Source organism: Neovison vison, chromosome 6 (assembly GCF_020171115.1).
Source record: "Neovison vison isolate M4711 chromosome 6, ASM_NN_V1, whole genome shotgun sequence".
NCBI classification, from domain to species: Eukaryota; Metazoa; Chordata; class Mammalia; order Carnivora; family Mustelidae; genus Neogale; species Neogale vison.
In genome coordinates, this window is record NC_058096.1 from 106,574,101 (window position 1) to 106,593,632 (window position 19,532).

At 41.2% G+C, this 19,532-nt stretch overlaps 1 protein-coding gene and 2 pseudogenes across 1 annotated transcript in view; 2 read left to right on the top strand and 1 right to left on the bottom strand.

Annotated features, from left to right (window-relative positions):
* Nucleotides 1-5,618, bottom strand: part of KLHL6 (kelch like family member 6) — a 77,477-nt gene extending 71,859 nt beyond the window's left edge. Inside the window, exon 1 of the mRNA XM_044255121.1 lies at nucleotides 5,556-5,618. The gene's annotated coding sequence lies outside the window, so the exon portion shown is untranslated. The remainder of the gene's footprint in view (nucleotides 1-5,555) is intronic.
* Nucleotides 414-17,166, top strand: LOC122910112 (annotated as a pseudogene).
* Nucleotides 3,318-3,410, top strand: LOC122911083 (annotated as a pseudogene).
* Nucleotides 17,167-19,532: the final 2,366 nt, after the last annotated feature.

The following is a 19,532-nucleotide window of genomic DNA, read 5'->3' on the forward strand; positions in this document are numbered from 1 at the left end:
GATGCACTTGGCAGAGAGCCCTTGTCAGGGGCAGTCTGACCTGGTCAGGGAGGTTGGTGAAGGCTTCTCTGCTGACTGAGCTGTGATGGACAGCTGTACAATACCTACACAAAAAGTTGTCTAAGTAGAGACTACAGAGTGGGTAGAGTCAGTGGTACGAGGGACTGCAGCAAGGAGAAGGAACTGAGAAAAAGGCCATGTGGTTGGAGTAGACAGTTGGGCAGAGAATGGTGTAGGATGAGGCTGGAGGCATAAGCAGGACCAGGTCATACAGGGCCTCAGAGGCCAGTTAAGGAGTCATTACCTCTGAGGGACGAGGGGAAGCAAGTGAGGGTGGGGTGTAGAAAATACCATTGGAATTGCATTTTGAAAATATTTGTCTCTGTATGGAGAACAAATTACTAGGGGCCAGCATGTGTGAGCTAGAAGATAAAGGGAACAGTGTGGACTCGATCATAATCCAGATGGCCTATGATGGCAGCATGGACAGGGGAGTAGTGGTGGGGAGAGAAATAAGTAATAATCTGACGCACATAGAAAAGTTAAAATCAGGGCAACCCTCTCAGGTCCCCTCCCTCTTCGGGAGCTTTGTACTATTACTTTACTACCGCTCAACAAAGCGATTTGTTTTGCTGCCCACTTTAAAAAGAAAGAAAGAAAAGTTAAAATCAATAGAATTTGCTGAAGGATTGGACATGGAATGTAAAGGAAAAAGAATTTTCAAGCTTGGCCTAGGTTTCTAGTGTGAACAGCTGGATGAGTGGAGATACCAACACTCTGATACAGAGAACACTGTTAAAGGAACAGGTGTAGGAGAAAGGAGTAGCAGTTTATTCTCGGTCATGCTGAGTGTAGTCTGAGACATTCAAGATGCGCTATCAAGTGGAATGTTTAATACATGGTCTGGAGCTCAAAGGAGAAGTGTATGTTGGAGATGAAACTGATGTACTAAAACATGAAAAGTGGTTATTTCTGGGAGATAAGCTCTTGTATCTTTTGTTTTATTCTCTGTACTTTTCTGCTTTTCTCCAGTTTTCAGCAAGGAAAAAAAATTTTTTTTCTAAATAAAGTTTTTTTTAAAAGAGTAAAATTTTCCCTCTTATAACTGGCATTAGTAAAACTTAACAGGAATGTCCCTAGAGCAGAGAAAGCCAAATTAGTTTTATGCTAATATCTCTTTGGCAATACTGGATTTCTTTTACTGGGTCTACAGAGAACCTGCCATCTTCCAAATTATAACTTGTTATCCTGAGTAGACTTACATAACAGGAGGGGGTCCACTGTGCAGGTAGATGGTCAAGTTGGGTATTCAGGTGTCTCCCTGATAATTGAGGTTTTTAAGAAGTCCAATAAAAATCAGTATTTTCCCCCTCCTCCTGGAAGAACCAACTGATAAATAAAACAAAGAGTTAGGAGATGAGGGCCAAATATTTGTGTACTAGCTGAGCTGGGGAATCAAACTATATAATCAACAGATTATTCACCCTGTTGTGGTAACACTGAAACAGAGCCAGCCTCTACTCCCACCTTAACCCCAGAATTGCAAAACAGAAGGCACATGAGAGTAGCCAACAACCAAAGGAAGAGGAGAGGAAGACTCTGGGTCATGCACACAGTTTCTATCTCCCTACTCAACATTTTCCCTGAGGCAGAACGAGGGAGGGATATAAGGATGAAGAAAAGCCAGGAGTGTAAGGCTAATCCCAGAAGTGAGGTGCAGTCATACTTACCAACATCCACTCTGAGTTTCGTATTTAGCATAAGGTTTATAAATCAAGGTCAATCATGTACAAGATGCTATTCATAAGCATTTGGATAGAGTCTGGTCCCTGATGACTAGCACTAAGTCAACACCAGCTTATTTTTAGCAGAAACTGAATTTATTAGCACAATATTGGGTATATAATTCTTGTTTGGATCCTGGATTCAAAAAGAAAAACAACACCCATATTCATAACAGCATTATTCACAATAGTCAAAAGGTGGAAGCAACTCAAGAATTCACTGACATGAATGGATAAACAAGATGTGGTATTTACATAGAATGGAACACTATTCTGCCTGAAAAATGAAGGAAATCCTGTCATACATTGCAACATGGATAAACTCTGAGGAAACTGCTAAATGAAATAAGCCAGTCACGAACAGATAAATGCTGCATGATTCCACTTACATGAGGACCTAGAGTGAACAAATTTACAGAGTCAGGAAGTAGGAAGGTGGTTGCCAGGGACTAGGGGGCAGGTGGAGAGACCTAGGAGTTAGTGTTTAATGGATACAGAGTTTCAGTTTTGCAGGGTGAAAAGAGTTCAAGATTATTGCACAACAATGTGAATATATTTAATCCCACTTAAATGAATATATTTAACACTACACTTAAAAATGGTTAACATGATAAAAGCAAAACCAAAAGGAGCAGTGAGAACAACAGAAATTGCTAAAAGAAAGGAGTTTTCTTTCTAGTTTTAACACATTGGGAATATTGGGCATGCGTTATTCCAGAGTTCCAAAAGTATTAACATCAAATGTCACATGTTTCAAAATATCCTTAGATGAAACACTATTGAATATGGACTGGGTTTGAGATAGAAAATTAATCAAACTTGAGTCCTGGAATATTTGAGATGATCTAAGGTATTTTTAAATATGTGTGAATTCATCTAGCACAAAAGTGGTATTTAAAGGTTTGATTACATTGCCAAAAAAAAATATAGCTATAAAGGACATTTTAAAGACAAAGGAAAATTTGAACATGAACTATACTCAGCGATTTTATATCAAGGTTATGTTCCTTGCATATGATAATGGCACTGTGGCTATGGAGGACAGAATCCTTGTACTCAGAAGATAGCATGGAGTTTTTAGAGTGAAGCATCATACCTGCCACTTACTTTCAAATGGTTGAGCAAAAGAAAATACTGTATAGAGAGAAATAAAGCAGAGTATATGGGAGTTCATCATACTATTCTTCTTTTTTAAGGTTTTTTTTTTAAGATTTTATTTATTTGACAGAGAGAGAGAGAGAGCGAGCGCACACAAGCAGGGGGAGTGGCAGGGAGAAGGAGAAGCAGGCTCCCCTCAGAGAAGAGAGCCCCATGCAGGGCTCAATCCCAGGATCCTGGGATCATGACCTGAGCTGAAGCCAGACACTTAACTGACTGAGCCACCCAGGCATCCCAAGGTTTTATTTTTAAGCAATCTCCACACCCAACATGGGGCTCAAACACACAACACCGAAATCAAAGAGTCACACACTCTACCAACTGAGCCAGCCAAGCACCCTGTATTCTTTTTTATTTTAAATTTAAAATATTTGGGTCCTTTTGTATTTCATAAGCATGATGATGGGGTGTTCACACCATTGTGTGACATGTGTTTTCCTCAGACCTTGGCACATTACTCATCTGATGTGAAAACACAATAATTAATTAACTAATTAACTAATTTAAAACATTTGGAGGGTGTATGGGGAGCACAAAATCTCCAGCTTTGTGCCTTTAACACATTTCAAAGGCATTTAGGAAGGACTTTTTCACAATCCCCAATTTGGATTAACAACACTGCTGCTCAGCACTATGGATATATTTATATGGAAAGAGAAAATATTATTAAATGTGCCCTATGTAACCAATAGTCTTCTATAACATAGTTAATCATTATATCAACCCTTCCAAGTACAGATATGATAAGAGACATTGGCGGCAGGGAGGTGGGGGGGGCACATTCCCTGCTCATTTCTGTATCTCACATTGCCACTTTGCAAACTGTCTCCTTCAGCATGGTATATAAGAAAGACAAAGTGTATTAACCAGTTCAAACTGAGGCCTGGAAAATTTAGTCATCACTTTCTCAGAGAAATCATTGGAATTTTGAGTTTTTATACTTGGAGAAAGGATGCTGGTGTGGAGAGTCAGGAGATCCATTGTCCCATTCCAAGGGTCTATGGGCTCTGCTTGAGCAGGAAAGAAGACCAATGGAAAGGGCCAAACTTTAGAGTCAGAAAGACCTGCATTTTAATCCCAGTTATTGCATTTCCCACAGTGTAGCCTTGGACAAACTGCTTAACTTTGCAGATCCATAGATTCTTTATAAGATGGATTACCCATCTCATAGCATTGTTGTGGTTATTGAAGGAGAGCTCATTAGGTAAAGCCCTCAGCACTGCACCTGACATGCAGTAGTGCTAAATAAATAGCAACTATTATTAAGTAATGAAAGTTTCAAAACCTAGGCAAAGAAGAGCAGAGACATAAATTCCCTCCAGACATGAGAACTATTCTGGCCACTGACTGACATGTAAATCATGTCTAACCCTCTCAAAATAACCCACCATAACGGAAAGTCATTTCTATGTTTAAATTGGACAAGGTACACCCCTTTCACCAAGCTATCCCTTTCTCTACTGGCTCCGTCCTGGGTCATCGACAGGTCTGAGATGACAATGGCAATGTGGAGTTGAAACATATCTTTTTCCAAAATTTAAGTTTAAGCTTAATCAATTTGCATTAAATGTCAAGCATGGTCCAGCCATGGTGCTGGAAAATAGGAGATACAGAAGTGACTAAATATCCCCAGCCTGCCCTCAAGGAGCTCCCGCCTAAGGAGGCCAACATGTGAACAGGAAACTGAATGGCATATGGAACATACAAGCTACTGTGAAAAAATAAGACACCCTGTTTTATGAAGGCTTTTGACCCCATCTTTATATATTTTCAACATTTTATTCTGTCCTTCACTTTGTTTTCCTTAACAATTAAACACTCAGAAAATAGGCCTAAGTCCAATGTGTATTCAAATAAGAAAACAGAATTTACCACTTTCAGTTTGCTTGAGAGTTGCCATCTTTAGGGCACCTGGGTGGCTCAATTGGTTAAGCGTCTGACTTTGGCTCAGGTAATGCTCTCGGAGTCTGGTATCCAGCCCCGCCTTGCGCTCTGTGCTCAGTGGGAGTCATCTTCTTCCTCTCCCTCACCCTGTGACCCTACCCCTGCTCGAGCTCTCTCTCAAGTAAATAAATAAAATCTTAAAAAAAAAAAAGAGTTGCTATCTTTGTCTCAATTGTGCTAAAAACGTCAGCTCTATGATTCTTGTTGCTAGCATCAGAATAAAAGTATCTAATATATGCCAGAAACAATCTCTCTGCTACACTCTCTGTGAGAGTCACAGTGGGGATTTGGACTTTCAATATACGAATTTTGTGGGAACATAATTCAGCCCATAGCATTGTGCCTCCGGTCCCCCCAAATCCATGTCCTTATTGCATACCAAATACATTTCATTCCATCCCAATGACCCTCAAAGTCTCAACTCATTCTAGCATCAACTCTAAAGTCTAAAATCAAAGCTTTCATCTAAATATCTAAATCAGTTATAGGTGAGACTAGATTGTGATTCATCCTGAGGCAAAATTGCTTTCCAGCTATGAGCCTGTGAAATCAAACAAGTTACATGCTTCGCAAATACAAGAGTCAGTCAGGCATAGGACAGACATTCCTATTCCAAAGGGAGGAATAGTTACTGAAACAAGGAAGGAATAATAGGTTTCAAGTACGTACAAAACCCAGCATGGTAAATTCCATTAGATCTTTCAGTCTTGAGAATAATCCTCTTAGGATCAATGCCTGGCCTTCCAGACCCACTGGGGCAATGGCCCCACCCTGCAGCTCAGCCAGGCCAGGGTGGTTCCCTCAAGGCTCTGCCAGCAGCAAACCTGCCCCCTACGCTCCAGTTATTTTAACAGAGAGAATTTAAAACAATGTTTAACTAGGTAATGAAGAATTATTCACTAAGTAATTGAAAGGGCAAAAAGAACACTGAGCTTTCACAAGTAGCAACAGCAGGAAGCAGTTCAGTTCATAGCACTGGGAGAACAAAGGGAAAAAGTTATAATTATTAAACCTTAGAAGCTTGGAGGACAGTCCCAATGGATTGGGACCAAGGCTTCTGAAAAGGGGTGCCAGCCAGCTGAGCTGGTGTCTCTGTAGGGATTCAGTGAGTTTGCCTTTGCAAGCTGGTGAAATCTCAACCTAGATCCAACTGTATGTTATTTGCTAGGGCTGCCATAACAACATACCACAGACTGGGTGACTTAACAAAAATCTATTGTCTCACAGGTCTGGAAGCTATAAGTCTAAAAGCAAGGTATCAGTAGGAAGGTTTCTTATGAAAGCTATTAAGAAAGGATCTGTTCCAGCACTCTAGCCTTGACTTGTAGACACCTCTCTTCTCCCATATCTCTCCACATAGTCTTCACTCTATGCATATCTTCCTATAAGTACAGTTGGGCACCTGGGTGGCTCAGTCAGTTGGGGGGCTACCTTTGGCTCAGGTCATGATCTCAAAGTCTTGGATCAGGCTCCCTGTTCAGCACAGAGTCTGCTTCTCCCTCTGACCCTCCCCTCTTGTGCTCTCTCTCTCTCTCTCAAATAAATAAATATAATCTTTAAAAAAGAGAGAGAGGGGCACCTGGGTGGCTCTGTGAGTTAAAGCCTCTGCCTTCAGCTCAGGTCATGATCCAGGGGTCCTGAGATCGAGCCCCACATGGGGCTCTCTGCTCGGTGGGGTGCCTGCTTCCCCCTCTCTCTCCACCTGCCTCTCTGCCTACTTGTGACCTCTGTCTGTCAAATAAATCAATAAATATATTTAAGAGAGAGAGAGATCAGTCGTAGTGAATTAGGACCCACCCTAATGACTGCATGTTAACTTGATTACCTCTTTAATTTTTTTCTAGATTTTATTTATTTATTTATTTATTTGAAAGCAGAGGAGGAGCAGAGGGAGAGGGACAAGAAGACTCTGCACTGAGCTTAGATCCTGATGCAGGGCGATACCCTACAACTCTGTGATCATGACCTGAGCTGAAACCAAGAGTCACATACCCAACTGACAGAGCCACCCAGGTGCCCCTTGATTACCTCTTTAAAGACCCTATCTCCAAATAAGGTCATATTCTGGGGTACTGAAGGTTAGAACTACAGCACATGAATTTTAGGGGACCCAGCTGAACTTGTAACAAACTGCTTCTGGAATGAACTGGCTCTGCCAGAATGAAGCAGCAGCATTGCTGGACACTGATGAGAGGAACATAAAACCAACCAGAAAAAAACCAGAAGCAAAGAGGAAAGAGTAAATCCCTTCTTCCTCATCTTGCCATGCAGTCTCCCTCCAGTGTTCCTTATTGACAGAGCCTAAAAGGAAGCAGCTGGCAAAGGAAAAATGTGGTTGGCAGAGTTCCAGTCCCTGCATCACAAAGCAGAACACAGAAGAGTGGATTTGAAGCTGAGTTATTATATGGGCTAATAACTAGCACAGTGCTGAGTAACTGTGAGTTATTCTTATTAATCACTAGCATCAAAATTTTTATTTTCATTTCCATATATTTTTATAATATAATAAGAAAAAGTTGTAATAAAATATTTAACTTAACAACATACTGGCTACACTGCTAAAGTTGTTCTGATGGCTGGTGGACTGGAACATCACCATGCTACAGTTCACATTCATTTGTTCACTAAAATACAGCACTGAATCAGTGGCCTTCCTGTAGGAGGCCAAGGTGTAATGTATGTGGTATATAAGGAAATTAAAAATTCAGAATCCAAGTTGTCAGTTAGCAAGTGTTTCCTCATTTTATGGCTGAGAAGATGAACATTCAGAAGGAGAAGTTGTTTGACCAAGGTCACACAGCTAATAAGTAAGAGTGCATTGATTTGAACTGAGGTCTGATTCTCTGTGCTTCAATTTATCTGTCAAATGAAGATAACGGTATCTATCCAATAGAGCTATTTATGAGGATTAGATGAGATCATATGTGTAATGTGCATAACAGATACAAAGCCTGACATGTACTAAGATTTTTTTTTTAAGTTGGCCAAGGGGTGGCTGGGTGATGCAGTCTGTTAATTGTCCAACTCTTACTTTCAGCTCAGGTCATGGTCTCCCAGTCCTGGGATCGAGCCCTTTGTCTGAATCCCCACTTGGGATTCTCTCTCTCTCCCTTTCCCTTAGCCCTTCCCACTTGTGCTATCTCTCTTTCTTTCTCTTTCTCTAAAATTAATAAATAAAATACTTTTAAAAAATAAATAAAAATTTTAAAATAAAAAAAATTTTAAAGTTGGCCAAATCTAGGGCTTTCTCTACTGTAACAGGCTATCCTATTCCATGCACTTGTCAAAACTTCACAGTATTTGGAAGATAGAACTATGAAGAATCGAGATGGGGTTGGGAATAAAATTCCTTAAAAAAATTTATTATAATGTATTTGCTATCAAATCTTTCTGAAGGCAATCATCCATTTTGGACTCCCACAAACTATAGACAAATGTTTTTTGAGTACCAGCCACAGAGTAATTACTAGCGATACAACACCGAGACACAGAGAGCCCCACCTTCAAGTGTCTCCTCAACTACCTGAGGACTTTGTCAAGCAATGACACAAAATCCAGACTATGATCAACCATATCCAGTATAGGGAAACCTGATGCAGACTTGAGGAAGTCAAAAAAAGCTTTCAGAAGGTCACATTTAAGCTGAAATCTGAAGAACAGAAAGGAGATTGGAAAGCACACAAAATATAAGGGAAAACAGGAGAAAAAGCCACAGGTAGGAGGGAGCAAGGAATATTCAAAGAACTGCAAAAAGCTAACTATAGCATGGAAATTGGGGTGGGCAACAGACAGAGCTGGTAAGACCCCCAGGACTTATTCCTGAAGGGCTATGTGACCCATAGGACCCTGGACATTAACTGAAGGCAGTGTAGGACCACTGCAGGGTTTTAGCAAGTGAGGGACAATTTGATGTGCACATTATGAAGATTAGCTTGGATGTCACATGGAAAATGGCTTGGAGTAAGGTAAAAAAGGAGGCAGGGAAATCAGAAAGCTGCTACCTGCCAGCTAGCCAGGTGAGAGATGATGGAGGTCTGAGGGAAGTTTTCTGGGGATTCAAAAAAACTAATGGATTCGAGTAGCATTTAAAGGATAGAGCCTAATGAACTGTTGAGCACTACATCAAAAACTGATGATATACTATATGCTGGCTAACTGAACATAAAAAAAGAAAGAAAAGCAAACAAATAAATAAATGTATTTCAGATATAAATAAATAAATAAACAAACAAACAGTAGAGCCATCTTTTATCAGAACCGCCAACACAGGCCAAATTCACACCAAAACCATGAAAAAGACAGGCTGTGGCATCACTGAAAAGTACTACTCATTCCTGGGCAATGACATCCATACCAGTGTGTGTGACAGAGATTACCATTATTCCCAGGAAGAAACTCTGCAACAAGATAGCAGCTTTGCCACACGTGAGACGAAGCAGCTTCAGAAAGGCTCGGTGAGAAATATCTCCAACAAGCTGCAGCAGGAGGAGACAGAAAGCAGAGATAACTGTGTGCCTGAGGTCTCAGCCCTGGATCAAGAGATCAATGAAGTAGAGTCTGACACTAAGGAAATATTGAAATTCTTAGAATATGGCAGTATGTGCAACCTGCAGTTCACGCAGCCTACAGTCAGGATGAATTTCAAACACCATGTGGAGCCATTTGAATCTTTCTGCTGTGCTATAGTATCTTCAATAATCCTTGAACAACAAAAAATAAATCAGGGGTCCCTGGGTGGCTCAGATAGTTAAGTGTCTGCCTTCAGTTCAAGTCATGATCCCAGAGTCCTAAGACTGAGGCCGGCTTTGGGCTCCCTGCTCAGCGGGACCCTGCTTCTCCCTCCCCCTCTGCGGCTCCCCCTACTTGTGCTCTCTCTGTCAAATAAATAAATAAAATATTTAAAAATATATCAATCAATCAATAAAAACTAAAAAAAATAAAAGGTAGAGCCAACAGGGTTTGGTAGGTGACCAGAAGTAAGGAGTGAAGAGCAAAAGAAAAGAAGAAAAGAAAAATAAAGGAAAATGCCCAGATTTCTTCTTTGGGCAACTAGATGGCCGGTGATAACCTTTACTAGGATGGGCACACAAAGGCAGAGCAGCTTTAAGGCAGAAGCTGATAAGTTTAGGTTTAGAGTTGAGTTTAAAGTATATAAGGGTCATCCAGATAGAAATAGCAAACCACCATATCTTTTTCCATTTCAATTTTTGACCAGAGTCCTGCCTCCCCAAGGAACAGAGCTGTCTGTGAGCCAACCAGTAAGTGCCCTGCATACCACCGGTTACCTAGAGTATTATTAGCCTCTCATTTTAATAACCAATACATTTAAATTTTCTTCCCCTCCAAAATGCATCCTAAATGAGAACAGGATATGGGTGTAATCAACAGATAATTATATACATACTATGAAAGCTGTTCAAAATGAGACCATTCTTATTCAGTTAATAGAAACTTTCAAACCCAAATCAAATTTTTGTTCTTTATTTTGCTATCACCAACAAGGAGAGATGGTCCATTTTTTGTAAAGTCATCCTGTCATAGTGTTCTTCACAAAAACTAGACATTAAAGAATGGAATACAAGTGATTTGAATTTTTATTCTTGAAGTGAAAATCCTAAACTTTACAACATCACTTAAATTTCTTAATCTGAGAATATAGCCAGTTTAGAATCAGAAAACATTATAGCTAAAACATTTAAATAAGTGGTTATTTTTCATTCAGAAATTACTGCATACAACGTTCTTTTCAACAAATTTTGGCCAGTATTGGAAGATATGTTAAGTATAGTTCTGTTCTTCTCCACAAGGGTCAAGTAGCAGTTGCAGGGGAGGAAATGGGAACTTTTTTCAGGTGTAAGCTTCTCCTAGGTGGGAGATGCTCTCCACAGAAGGAGGCGTGGCCAACCCCAGGACAGAACCTCTAGTGGGACTATACCTTGGAAGATTGAGAAAATAGAAAATCCATAGCCCATCTAATCACAAGGAACCATATATATTGAGAGAGACTGAAAACATCCACTTCCTCCAGGAAGCCTTCCTTTATCCTACTCAGGCTGGTTTAGATGTGTCCCAGATTTGCTCACATAGGGAACCTTGGGCATTCTGCCACGGCACTTGACACACCTTATTAGAAACATCTGTTCCAGGGACCATTTCTGGATTACACACACTGGTGTGCATCGTGAGCACAGAAACTGTGTCTTGGATATAATCTCCCTAGTGTCAGGCATAGAAGATATTCAGCAAAATCTGATTTAAAAAATAGTGAATGCCCCACACACATGTTTCTCAGGAAGCTATACCATCAATAAGGACACTTGAATGTTTAGAGTTAAATACAAATAAGCATGTACTTTTATAAAATCTTATTGACTTTTAGCTCTTCTACTAACATAACAGCCAGCTCCCTGAGAAATTATTTTTAAGAAGGACTTGTTTTAAATGTGCCCCCAAATAAATGTGGTTTTGTTTTTGGTCAGCCACCGCATGGAATTTGTCTTTTCTCCTCTGTCCTCATCCACCTCCACAAGGCACCATTCATAAATCATTTAATTCAAATATATGTATCCAGTGCATACTCTATGGCAAGCACTGTGCTTAAAGCAGGATATGCCGCATTGAACATGACAGAACCAGGCCCATGCCCTCATAGAGCTTACAGTCTGGTGTCCACCACTCACCTCCAAAACTCTAAAGAGTCGGAGAATGCCATGTGGGCATAATACATTTTTATCTTTAAGCTCTTGAAAATGTAATACACTGATAAGGCAAGCCCAGGCTAACTCAGGAACATATAGAGGTTTGCTGTCTAGAGTTAAATAACAAGTCTGCAAGTATTTTAATTTTCCCAAAGCAACTGAGAACTGATCAGTCCAAACGGATCCATTCTGAGGCATATCCAAGTTTCCTTTTGCCTGCCTTCAATGTGGGCACCTGGACAGGCATCCTGACCGCCATCTCAAAATAGCCAAAGGGAGACTAACGGTGTGATGCAGCATCACTTCCTAAGGTCTCACAGTTGCCTCCTTATGAGACACCCTTGTGTGAATTAGGGAAAGGTGCCCCCTCAGGGCAGGAGCATTAGGAAAAAAGGCATCCCTTCCTCCCCAGCAGATGCAGCCCCACTCAGGGGTGCTAGATAAGAGGAACTCAACCAAGATTTCAAACCCAGCATGCCCCCCCTCAGCATAGTTCCAGACCAACATCCTGCTCCCATGCAGTGGGCAAAAAATACATTGCATTTATATTGTATGTGTTTTAAAGTATCCTTATAGCTAAGGAAAACAGTTTTTCTGTGAAATTACTTACCTATATGGAAATCCTCTCCTAAAACCCAGCATCAGCTACAGGAACTTTAAACATGATTCAAAGGCATTAAATTTTTTCCAAGAATTCAACTTATTTCTGCCAAGTAACTCTGTAACTCTTCAAAACCTGTAACTTCAACTGAGCTCTGAGCAATTCAGAAATGGAAAATGAGCACAGTCTCTAGCCATGTGGTTTGGGACTAAAGCCTTACACCTCCCTGGACAAATATCAAGGTCAGTGTTCCCACAATTGCCAGTCATATCACTAAGGAAGTACAGTCTAGTAGTTTTTGAGTCTTTCAGAGTTTAGATTCTCAATAAGTCATTTTTCTCAAGTAGCAAGTCAAGAAATCCCCTCATTCTAGCCATATGATATATTAAAATAACCCACTCCCTATACCCTTTGGGTTCAGCTACTTTCAAATAAACTATAAACTGGTAATAGTTCAAAGCACATGCATAAGGAAAACATGCAAACTTAGTCATTTTTTCCATCACATCATTCAATAAACCTCACTTGAAATGTGGGCCCTCATGGCAGCTGGGGTAGCCATGCCCCTTTGAGATCTAGATAGGACTGGTTTAAATCCCAGTCCTGGACCTGTGGAAAATCCAGACTCTCCTGAGATTTCTGCAAACTAGCAGGGCAATGCTCAGAGCTCCGTTAGCTCTGATTCCCAGGCTGCTTGCCCACCCATTCTGCCTCCCTGGGCTTGTTCTTTACCCTGGCCCTGGGGTGATTCACTTAGGACCAGCACTTTCTTATGAAACCCCAAGACAGTAACACAAAGCAACCATGGGAAGGCATTACAGGGCTGCCCTACATCAGCCAACACTCATGTAGACAACCTGCTCTCAAAGGTCTCTCGGATACTCAGCCCTGGGCATATCTCACTACCCACACCTAGCATGAGACATCCTGGTCTTGCTCATGCCTCTCCCTCCTTCTCCTCTCCCCTTTTTCCTGTCATCACCACACCCTAGGTCCAGATTTTTCCATACAGTTTGAGGTGAGCCATTCAGCCCCTCCTTCCCAAGTCACCCAAGCCCCAACTTCAAGTAAACCCTTCAAGGGGCTCAGCTGAACAAACAGGCCATGTACTCTTTCAACAGAGGCCTTGAATTACAGTTGTTTTTTTTAACAACATTCACCATCCTTGAAGACAGCTGTGATTTCAAAAGAGCCATTTCTCTTTGCTTTTGCTTTTCCAATGAATGATGCAATGGAAATCAGGTACCTGAACCTCCTTTTTCAGCTTGAATAAACAGTCAAAACCTTTTTCCCCTCCCTCTTATTACAGGTGTTTGGTCTATGGTCAATGAATTCAAATTTTCCAAGCTTAGAATAAGGTTTCCAAATCACTTACTGGCAGGTAGGTTACCCTTACCGGTTTATTGAGCGAGCTACTTAGGTTTAAAGACAGAAAGAGTTTTAGTATAAAATCTCAGTCAGGCCATAGTCCAAGATCTGACAGGCCAATTTGGTTGACAAGCTCTGTGTTAGGCAGCCAATCTCAATGGCTCAGACCTCCTGGATGTTCAGTGGGTTAAAGGATGGGCCTTGTTCACTTTTGTGGTTCTTTGGCTGACAGTCATTTTGCTTTTTCCTCCAATTCTTCTCTGCCATCCCTACTCACACATCATAAGCAGAAAGGGAACAGATTCTCTATTTGCTACATTCTCTGAAAAAATGAAAAGGAACACTCTTTTACCTTATATGAGTACATAGTCATACACGTGCATACATAAGCATATATGCATATGTTTGTGTATATACCTTTTTTTCATAGACTCCTAGAGCTCACCATAATAACACTAAACCTTGACAGCATATTAGAATTACCTCAAGAGCTTTTTCGAAAAGACTTGTGCTTGACCCATCCCAGACCAATTATATCACTGAAAGTAGGGCCTGGGTGCCTGGGAGTCCTTTTAAACTCCCAAGAAGTTTAAAAAGGAAGTCCTTTTTAAATTCCCAAGAAGACTGATTCCGAGATAGAGCCGGGATTGAGAACTCCATAGAGGTCTTCTAAGCCCTAGCTATTCAAGTCTGAATGGTAGAGCAGCATTGCCCCCTCCTACTGAATCAGCATCTGCATTTCAGTAAGATCCTGAACAGTCTACCTGCACACACCATTTCAGAAGCACTGCTCTGGTGGCTCTCTCATTTGATCACGAGGCCTCAAGAGACTGGTGACTTCAGAGGTCGTTCTGTCAACTGAAGACTCAAATAAGACCCTACCAGACCCTTTATTTTCATTACATTAGTATTTTTCAGATTTAACCAATAGTTAAATAGTCCTCGAAATGTGTGTTATATAGTCTTTCTCAAGTTTATCATAACTCTCTCTGACTTGCCTCTATTTTTTTAAGCATCAAGTTTAAAAAAAAACATTTAAGACTTTCAGAGGCTTCCTCAAAAATGATTAGATGACATGACAAAAAATATTTCAGAAAGACATGTTGGAGCGGTTGTGGAGAAAAAAAATGGAAGGCAATTAACCAAATACCGGCACCTCAGCTGTGAATCCTCAGGTTGCAGAAGCTACTGATGCTGACAGGAGCACAGACATTGCCTGTAAGCTAGCAAGGCTGTATCTTGTGACAAATCAGAACTCAGCATAGGGAAGACACCTAAGCCTTCATCTTGCATCTGAGAAAGAACACCTAAAAGGGTGGCTGTTCATAGGCTTGCAAATTTCATAGTTGCCTTTCCTGTGAGAACAGTCCACATCATGGACAAAGGAAATGAACAAAATTCCACAGATCCTTATAAGACAAGGTTTTATAATCAGGATGGCCAACTAAACGAGGAATCTCATTAATCCTACAGCCTTGGGATCTTACAGGATTCCCATTTCACCATGTTCCCAGCTCCACATTCCATCTCTGCACCTTGAACAGCTACTTCAAGCCCTCATACCCAACCCCCCAGAATTACATGGGCTCCACAAGAAAAGGTGACTCCCTCACAAACTTGAACCACTCTCCTTGACCAGTCCTCATACTTTCTTCCATTCTAATTATGCTACTTGTTTGGGGGATGATTTTGATTCTCCACCCCAATCATGTGGGCTCAGGCTGCTTCAAGCAAACAGCTCTCCCCAGTGACTGTCCTATGACTCTTGTGTCCTGGAATGGTTAACTGACCCTCCAGTCCTGAGAATGTCATCAGGTCATCAGGAATCCACAGGCCCAGGCCCAGGAGCACTTGCTCCTCCTTGGTTCCCTTGTCCCAATCCCTTAAAACTCCTAGCAGTTCCACACTCTTAAGTCTGCTGACAGAGCCCTAAGAAAAGGCCTCAGCCCTTGTAGGCTGAGCACTATCCCAGGGCCACTTCCTGCCCCGATATCTTGGCTGGGGTATTTTCCAGCATATTAATACAGCTGCTTAGCTTCTCCATGCAGTTAAGGCTTTCATGACTGTGACTCTCCAGAGAGACAGAATGAGTAGTGCTTTGGTTCCCTGCCCGATGAAAGTGATCCACATCCAAGGACACATTCCTTATGTGATCTGCAAGGTTTTTCCAGCTATCTCTGGCAACAGCAGACTCAAGAGCAGAAAACACCACTGCTAATAGCAAGGATTACAGAAGAGAGACGCTGCAACTCACAGCAGTCACACTATCAGGGCAAACATCCCTTTGCAAAGACATGGAGAAATTTTCTTCTAGCTCCTTGGCTGCCTGCTCTCATGAAGCCAACTGAAAGCCAAGCCAGCACCATGGAAGGAGACACCAGCTGTTACAGGATAATTAAAGTCAGGCAAAATGCAGAGGCGGCCAGAAAGCTGATGTGAGGTCAAGCAGGACATGGATCAGCTCAGGCCTGTAGTTGCTGTTAGAGACCAATAGACAGGAATGGCTCATCTAAGCACTGTCCAAAGACAAGAAAACTCTAACCGAAAGGTTCTGACAAGTCTTCCCTCATAAAACCACCAGGAGAGATCCATTCTCTCACTCTCAAGTATTTCTACTGAGGTTTCCTTCTGGAAGGTTGAAGAATCCCTGTTTCTTGTTAGATGATTTGACTAACAGGAAATTATTTCCCTGGTTTGTGCCACACTGAATGGATGGATGGATAGATGGGTGGATGAAGAGAGAGAAGTAGGAACATGTGTATTCCATAGATGGAACAAGTTACAAGAATTTAGTTTAAGGCTGCGATCTACCACCCTCCACAAACTATCTCTGAAGACCACACTGACATTTGACTTTCAAGAATGCCCCCAATGAGGCTAAGGGTGTGATCCTCATGGAGTGGTGCCAACAGCAATAGTAATGACAATAGGGATCATTTTTGTCAGAGAACTGCTGCTATGCACCAAGCATTGTGTCATACACTGTATTACATAGAACTCTTGTCTGTTCTGTGCAAAAAACTTTGAGAAGAGTGTTATTTCAGAGAATGGATGTGATAGTTCTTGTGTAATGCATTTCAAAAAGTGTTTATTAACATATGTAATAATGACGGTTATAAAAGTGGTACCTGCATGGGACAAATAAAACAGTGCTATTTAAGTGAAAAAAAAAATTCTTACTTGCTTTCTTCCATTCTGATTATGCTACTTGTTTGGGGGATGATGCTGATGGGAGGACAGACGTTGCCTGTAAGCTAGCAAGGCCATATCTTGTGACAAATCAGAACTCAGCATAGAGAAGACACCTAAGCCTTCATCTTGCATCTGAAAAAGAACACCTAAAAGAGAGGTTGTTCATATTGACACAGGTGTGAAAAATGAAACTCCCACATTACACGGAGATCATTTTGAACCCATGACCAGGAATATTCCCAGACCCTCCCAGGGCAGAGAATGAACTAGGAAACATTCTCTTTACATATGATTTACTATTTCTTTCGGACTTGCTCTTTTAGCTTCTTCATCTTTACAACAGAAAACACAACTGCCACCACCACCCACATTTATGTACAACTGTCTCATCCCTCATGGCAAACAATTACCCAGTCCTTGAAGGGATATGTAAGATGTCATTGGTAAAGGGCTAGAAAAGAGAAGTTTTGAAAAAATTGAATGATATGTGGAGGAATTAACATAGTCTCATGGCCTTTGGATTGGAAAACAAATGGTTTTCCATTTGTCTACTGAGAAGTTGAACTGACCTGTGTTGTCATTCCTCTGTTTAAACTTAATCCCTTATGATTCAGCCTGTCACCTTGTAACAGTGCTACTTCCTGGTAACCTCCTATCCCTTGGAATTAGATTGCCTTTTGTTTTCCAGCATGGATCACAGGTACCTCCATGTCTTAATATACATCAGTGATATGTTTGATGTCAATCTTGAGCTCAGGTCATGATCTCAGGGTCCTGGGATCGAGTCCCGCATCGGGCTTTCTGCTCAGCGGGGAGCCTGCTTCCTCCTCTCTCTCTCTGTCTACCTCTCTGCCTACTTGTGATCTCTCTCTGATGTCAATCTTGACCCTAATTTACTTGAAATCAACTTCTTGCTTTATAACATTCAGCTTCTCTAAAAATCTCAGATCCTCCAAGGTTTAGCATAGAGATGGGAGGAGAAAGTTAAGATAGGCCTTGCATTTTATTATGCCTGTGAAGTGTTTTAGCACAGCGAGGTATAAGCAAAAGCTCTCCCACCATAATGATCATACCATCATTTGTCAGGCCCTTTCCACGTATCAGTACCTTAAACCTGAACAACCTAAAAGGTAATTATTCCTTAAATGGAGAAATTAAGATTCAGAGACGTTAAGTAACTTGCCCAGTATTATTAAGCCAGTAAGTGACAGAGATATAATTCAAAGTCAGATTTCTGGCCACATGCTCATGAGTTTCCCACCATAATACATTGATTAAATATTCATTGTCACCTATTGCTATTTGCAATTTGAATTTGGTTGTGGAGGAGGGCATGGAAGTTATAAACATAGGACAGTATCCCAGAATTTCTCATCACTTCTGTGACTCACAGCACCTTATCCAAGTCACCTTGGATCCACTATCACTTGGGTGTACACTAAATCTGTTTTCAGCTTTAGGAGGTCTTGAGGGCTCCAGTAGAGCCCTCTGTCCCTGAGGAGGGAGTTCATTACCTGGGCCCTCTGTACTGAAGGGTTTGTTACCCAGTCTGGCCATTACAGAGTGGAATGCATAGAAGTATTGCCCTTTATGTCATTCTGATAGGATTTTCTTGGCGAGAGCCTACTCAAGCCTTAAGTAAGTTTCCTTCTCTATCACCTTCTGGCTGCAGAAAAGAGAAAACTAATTACTGCTAACATCTATCTTCTCCCGACCATGAGGATATTATACCCTTCTTCCCAGGTAGCATGGCAGAGTGGGGCAGTAACCCACTCAGTTGGACAAAACCTCACCTTGAAGTGACGTCCTCCCCTCTGAACAAACTTCAGGACCCCTGTGATTTCACTCTGGGCTCTTCTAATTCAGATTTACCTAGTTCCTTCAGAGGATGCCTACTCATTGTTGGATGTTTCCCCCCTATTTATTAAACAGAAAATAATATAAGTAAACAGATAAGATCATTTAAATTTGTAATAAGTGCCATTGATACAAGAAATAAGATGACTAAATAGAGAATAACAGAGGATTCAGAAGGAGCTCCTTGCTCAGGAAAAACCTTCCCAAAGAGGTGATATTAGAGCAGAGACATTAAGGCTGAGAAGAAGTCATCCTTATCAGAGTCAGTAAAGGAACATTCCAAGCAGAAGGAACAGAAAGTACAAAGACCCTGAGGTAAACACAAGACTGGGCCATTCAGGGAAGAGTGACTGCAGCCCAGTGAACAAAGAGGGGATGGTCAATAGGAACTTAAAAAGGAAGACAAAGACCAGATCATAAAGGCTTCTGCAGGCCATGATTAGGAACCTGAATTTTATTTTTATGAAATAGGAAAATAATAGAGGATTTAATCTCTATTAAAGCAGAGCAGTGATATGACTGGAGTTAAATGTTTAAAATTCACTCTAGTGTGGGACACCTGGGTGGCTCAGTTAGTTATGTGTCTGCCTTTGGCTCAGATCATCATCCCAAAGTCCTGGGATCAAGTCCTGCATCAGGCTCTCTGCTCAGCGCAAAGCCTGCTTCTCCCTCTGCCTGCCACTCTTGCTGCTTGTGCTCTCTCTCTCTCCACCAAATAAATAAATAAAATCTTTAAAAAATAATAAAATAAAATAAAATTCACTCTGGTGATGTAGGAAACAGATTAACAGGGATAGAGGGGAAGATGAAAGACTAGGAAGGAAGGCTTGGACTAGTTCAGGAGAAGTTGATGGTAACTAGGAGGAAGGGATGACAGTAGAGACGGAAAGAAGAGGATTGACTAGGGATATATTCTTCAAATAGAACTGG